Source organism: Triticum dicoccoides, chromosome 5B (genome assembly GCF_002162155.2).
Source record: "Triticum dicoccoides isolate Atlit2015 ecotype Zavitan chromosome 5B, WEW_v2.0, whole genome shotgun sequence".
In the NCBI taxonomy this organism is placed as follows: domain Eukaryota; kingdom Viridiplantae; phylum Streptophyta; class Magnoliopsida; order Poales; family Poaceae; genus Triticum; species Triticum dicoccoides.
Genome location: NC_041389.1, coordinates 176669969 through 176676220, shown reverse-complemented (window position 1 = coordinate 176676220; position 6252 = coordinate 176669969). Strand labels below are relative to the sequence as shown.

The window sequence follows — 6252 nt, the reverse complement described above, 5'->3', positions numbered from 1 at the left end:
ATAAATGCCATTGAAAAACTAAAAGAAAAATGTAATTTTTTTGGAAGAACAAGATTAGACTCTACAGTACCAAATCAATTCGCACTTCCTTCAATAAAAACAAAACACAAATCAATTCCCACCACAAGAAAGAGTCATGTCTCTTTTTATATGATTACAAATGCCAGGTTCTCGAATTTCAATTTTTGAATCCACGTTATGCTGAATTCGAATATATCGTTAGGTGATCTAGCGGTTTATAATGGATGTAGTCTTAAATTTTGATCTTCCATCTTATATGAACATTTTACTCCATCCTATTTTGTTACTAGTAATAGAATAATATTATGTTACCTTCGGTCCATATATAGACGTGATGCAGCTAGCCGATGACCAAACCTCACCCCCCAAAAAAAAGCCCACCCCGCCTCCTGACCTCCAGCATCTCCCAGATCCCGATCCCACCCACAACTCCCATTGCCGCCGGTGTCCCGCTTCCAGGCGTCGTCGCCAGCCTCCTTCTTCTACGCGTCGCCGCGGGCCTCCCGCTTCCACGCGTCGTCACCGGCCTCCTCCTTCCACGCGTTGTTGCTAGACTCCTCCTTCCACGCGCCACCGCCAGCCTCCCCCTTCCACGCGCCGCCGCCGGCCTCCCCCTTCCACGCGCCGCCGTCGCCTCCCTCTTCCACCCGCCATCGCAGGCTCCTCGGCTTCCACCCGCCCTCGTGGCATACTTGCTTCCACCAGCCGCCATCGGAGCCACCCCGGCACCTCCATCGCCGCCACGCGCGACGCGCCTCCTCCCAAGGATGCGGTCGCCCCCCCCACCCCTCCTGCCGGCGACACGCCCACTCCTCCCGACGATGTGTCCCGCCGCCTCAACGTGCAGGCCATTCACCTCCGCCACCCTAGACCGTTCACCTCTGCCACCACTGCCTGTTCAACGTGGCCTCGACAACCCGGCGCATGAACACCCTCTGTCAACTCCAATGCGACTTTGTTTGTCTCAACTTCAAAACATGTTCAGTTCAGAACTTGACATGGAGGGTGTACTGATGATACCTAGCCGAATGAAGCTCTGAGCTATATCCTGAGGTTTGTCTAATACTATTTGTATCTTCATTCAAATCCAACATTGTGATTCTTATCCAAAATTAAGTAGCTGAATTTCAGTGCACAATTGTATAATGTCTGATCAAGCAGATTTAGGTCTTGCCATGAGCTGCTAATTGTCTCTCCTGGGACATTTTAATTCTGAATTAGAATATTGAAATAATAAAATGCATGTTATACTAAATTAAATCTTTCCAACTAACACTCCACTTCACATACATTTTTATTGATGGTGGTTCTTCTGTTTCTTCCACATTTTACGATAGTGAGTGGTGACAGTTTAGTGCCAAAATGTTGGTTCTCTTGTTTTTGGCACATTCTGTAGTATATGTCTTTTTTTGCTGGTGAGCCAGTGTCGCTACTGAACCTTTTTCTCCTGTTTCTTGCACATTCAGTTACGTAATGCCTTTGTAGGGCCATCAAAGATCGCCTAGCTCCATGGCCATCTCATGGCAAAGCGAAATGGTGCAGTGCATGTTCGCTAGCTCTCTTTGTTTTCTTTTTCGTTCCTAGCTACCACGGCATCGCTTGGTTTTACTGCTTTTAGAAAGAGTTCAACTAAAATATTCTAAGTAGTTCAAATACAAGAGTCGAGAAAAGTACATAATTTTGACAAAGCGGGAACAGAGTTTTGACAAAGTGGGAAGAGAGTAGTTCAGGTACTAGAGCACTCCACCAAAAAATAGTGTTTTATTAGGTTGATAGGGGAAGAGAGTAGTCTGGGATAGCAAGTTCATTGCACAAAAAATGCTGTGAAGTTCATATGAAGTACGAACAACTAGGTAGAAAGGTTTGCCCAAAAAATACCTTGGCCAATTCACATGGCAGACACCCTACATAAATGTTTTTTCCTTTGTCCACTCCTCTTCCCCATGAGCTCTAGCGCTGGGGTAAGTACTGCAGTTTAGAAATATCAGCAGAAGTATCGTGTTAGTTCATGTTTAGATGTCGGGCAAGCTAAAAAATTAGAGCTCGAGAAATAAAAAAACCTGAACCGCTAGGAAGGTTGCTGGAAACAAATTCTCTGTTAGTTCACCAGTCCGTTCATGATAAGATATTCTATGGAACATTTGCAAACAGTAGAGATTTTGTTTTTGGATGTTTTCCGTTGATCTGTGCTCAAGAAACATGAGAGTCCTATTGATTGTTAGTGAGAGTACAAGCTCACAGTTTGCAAGCCTTTTGTGATTCTTAAGTGATCAGAGAGAGTAGCATAGAAAAACGTTGTTGTGTTCTGGATGACAAAGAACACATGTGACAATAAGTCCAGGTATTTCTACATGAGGAGTACACAATTACTTTTACTGAGAGTTCACTTGAATCCTTGATAGCTACTGGCCATATGAACTTAACCCACAAAAATGTGCAAAAAAGAACCATTTTGTACTACAATTAGTATGATGTGTAATGTTTTATTTTTTGCTACCCTAGCATTGAATTAGCACAACATTTTCAAAAGCTGCACTCTCATTATTTATTTCTTGTACTGTTAATTTTATTTTCAGAACCGAACTTGTACAGGGTACATGAGTTCCAATAGTAGCTTTCGTTGCAAAAAAATTACATAATCAAGCATTCTTGCTGTGTTACCTTTCTTTCCAGATATATAGATTGCCAGTTTTGAATCTGATTCTCAAATAGACAATCATAATTCTATTGCCAGTTCTGAAATAAAGAAATGTATGAGTAACAGTACCATAACAGCACCAAAACGAATCCTCATCCTTGGTAACTTACTGGCTTTGATCTTCCAGGGCAGTATTATGTGATCCTTGGTTTACTTACAGGTAGGCTATCAGTTCAAACCTAACACAAAAACTCCTTGCTTGGCATTTGAGCTCTTGTTTTCTCAAGACTAGTACTAGTAAATGTTATTTCACTATGTATTCTTTCCTCAATCCACAGAGAAATGTGCGAATAGTTCGATGTGTGTTGGAGAGATAGTTTTGTTTTATATATCATAAGAAGAAAAGATCATGTTTCCTAAGGGGAAAATCAAAAACATTATTAGCAACTCGCTATGTATTCTACCATCAGTTCTGTGTGTATTAGAGAGAGGGTTCGGTGTCTCATTGTTTTCACTTTCCCAGAAAAAATGTTTTATTTCAGATTAGGAACATTGTATTTACAATTTTTAAAACAAAGAACTAATAAGGTCATATAAGTTCAAAAGACAAAGCGTTGAAAGTTCAACCGAAAGCTCTCACCACTTTCCTTTCTATTTCCTGATTATTGTAGGACATTTCAAGCACTGAGCAAAAGGGATTAGGATAAATTGCAGAAGTAGTTGTAGGATGCTTAAGTTCTTTTGACTTTCCTTTCTCTCATTCTTCATGTACCGACGAGTTGTTTCATTTTTTCTGGTTTCAAAAGTAGAAGGGGAAGATGTAGAGGGTGGACTACTCAGGGCTTTGCTGCTGGAGTCGTGGTGTATTCATGAGCTCCTGTAGAGCTACCGATCCAGCGAGCCGCTCATGTCGATGAAATGCATGCTAATTAATTCCCTTGAAAACGCCATTGGTGACCTCATTCTTCTTTCTTGATAGGAAACAAGAGGGAGTGTCAACACTGATACAGGGAGATGCACACCAAACCCGCCGCCCGAGGCCGTGTACCATCGCAGCGCCCCTTCCCCAGCCATCGTGAGGTACACCCTGCTCAAAATTTCTCCTCTCCAGCTCCCGACTGTAAAGATCTTTGTGCCTCCATTCGAACTGTCATTTTATTTTGAATTAAACTACGGGTGCTCTTGATTCAGACCTGAGGGAAGAAAGCAAGAACCTTTCTTTCGTAGGCCGTCATAATGGATCGGTGTCAGTGATAATAAACAAGTCATTAGGCAAGAAAATTCATTGGATAATGAATTAGATGTTCTAGGACCTTCACAGGTTGTACCTGGAATTAGGCGAGCACATTTGTTGGATAATGAATTAGGCGACCAGCAGTCCAACCCGGCCGCCCAAGCAGTTCACCGTTGCAGCTACTAGGCGATTGCGTCGAGCCTCCTGCCACTGCCGGTGGGGCTTCATCGTCGCACTTCCCATACCGTTCACCGCCGCCACACCGGGTCGTTCAATGACACAACCCGAAGTAGTTCGACCCTGCAGCTCAGGAGGCACACACTTCGCCCCTCTGTCCCAGGAGAGCAGTACATCTCCTTGTGCACGAGTAGTCCATTGCCAATGTACATAGATGAGAGGAATTCAGTTCAGGAAGATTAAAGGGTAATGTTTAGAGATGAGGCTGAGGGATCTTGTTCAACTCCCATCACCCTTGTTTGGTTTAATGAATACTTGATCTTTTACTAGAAGTTCAAAACAAGATGTAGAAATTCACGTTTCCTGTGTATATAAGTTGTAGAAGTTGATGCTTAATGTTCTAGTTCGTGCTCCTCTGCAGGTCAACCTCCTGGGATACACAAAGTTTCAGTTCGTCGAGAGGCTTCTTGGAGGTTCAAAACATTTCACTTCACCTTTTTAGGCTTTTTCAGTACATCTTACAAAGTGTGCCTTTCATCATTTTTGTCTACTTAAAAAGAAGTGTAGAAGCTTGAGGAAATACCCCAAAATTATGTGTGCCCTCAACACTCTTCTACATGCTTGTTCTAATGCTTATGAGAATTATTCTTCAAGGTCATAATTTGGAACTAGATAACTTTTCATAGATGATTGTACTGAAGCTAGGTGTTTAACAGAATTATTTCTCATAAGTTCGCAAATCACCTATTGGTTTGGGTTACATCTCATCCACATCAGTTCATGAAAAAAGTTGGAACTTGCATCTATATTTATGTTTCCAGTTAACTTCGGTTAATTGTAAACTTGTCTAATTGTAGCTTACTAGTACTAAACTTTTGTGCCTGTGCTACCTTTTGTAGATAGTTTTTGCCATGTGCTTCTGTTGAACTTGTGTGTGGTTGCTTTTGAACTATTCCTTAGTGATAATTCCTGGAATTTAAACTAAACACACATGTGATGCTCAGTTGCAGATTGTATATTATGGCAAAGACTCTATTTCAATGGGAGGTTCAACCAGAGGAGTTCAAAACACAAGAACTCTAGGAGTTCGCAAAACAAAATCTACTATGAGAGTTTGCACTTGTGTGTGCAGTGCATGTGTTAGGTGTATGTTTTTTCGGTATGATCTGGACACTGAAGAAAGAAAACACAAGGACTCGGTCCATGTATAATTTTCTACTGTTTTTGCACTAAAATCTTTGGTCTGAAATGTATGAGTTTTGTACAATTTTTGGTTTTGTATGTTGTAGCTGTAACATGTGACTTATAGCACCACTGTTTATCGGAAGAAAAATCCAATTACAGCCTCTGCAGTTACATTATTGTGGAATTTTTTACTGTGAATATCATACCTCTAAAAATTTATTGCACAAAAAGAACTTTAGTGGTTATTTTTGAGAGGTACAAATTCTCTGGTACTGTAAGTTTGAGTGGAAGCTCCCAGTATATGATGGATGTGGGAGTCATTTTCACATTCACTGTTCAGTGCTTCTCTTTGTGTAATGTTTTATGTTTTTAAGTGCTCGTTGAAAATTTATGTTCCTAGCAGTTCATGTATTATTGCGTGAGGAGTTCATGTGCTACAGTAAGTAAATTATTAATGACTCTTTCAAGTGATGAAAAAATGAAATTATTAATGACTCTTTCAAGTGATGAAAAAATGGGCAGTAAACTGATGAAAGAAAATATCATTCAGTTCAACGATATAAACCATGCAAGTTCGCGGACGATAATATAGTAAAGAACAATCCCATAAAGGAGATCAGTTCGAGTACTATGTTTCTGAAAAATAAAAAAAAAATAGCACAACCGGTATCACCGTATTCAAAACTACTCTGTGAAAAATACCTCGGTACAAACACAGACATAGATCAGTACGAGTACTCTATTTTTTTACAGGGAAAAAACAACATGGTGGGTTTCACCTTATTCAAAATTACTCTTAAACGGTTGCGAAGTAGAGAAAACGTTCAACATGACTAAGTTTTGCATTTTTGATAGCTATCCAACGGTATATTATTTGCCCCATTTCGACATTTTTTTATAAAAATCGCGTTTGAAATCAAATTTGACCGTATTTGAATTCGTTTTTAAACCGCAAGGAATTAGAAAAACATTTCAATACAAAAACGTTGCGCATTTT

General features: G+C 40.5%; 1 long non-coding RNA gene across 1 annotated transcript; it reads left to right on the top strand.

The window, feature by feature from the left end:
• The first annotated feature begins 390 nt into the window (after positions 1 to 390).
• Positions 391 to 5426, top strand: LOC119308003. Its single transcript, XR_005149719.1, has 4 exons — positions 391 to 1074; positions 3639 to 3739; positions 4492 to 4543; positions 5075 to 5426. It is a non-coding gene; the product is annotated as an uncharacterized LOC119308003 (long non-coding RNA).
• Positions 5427 to 6252: the final 826 nt, after the last annotated feature.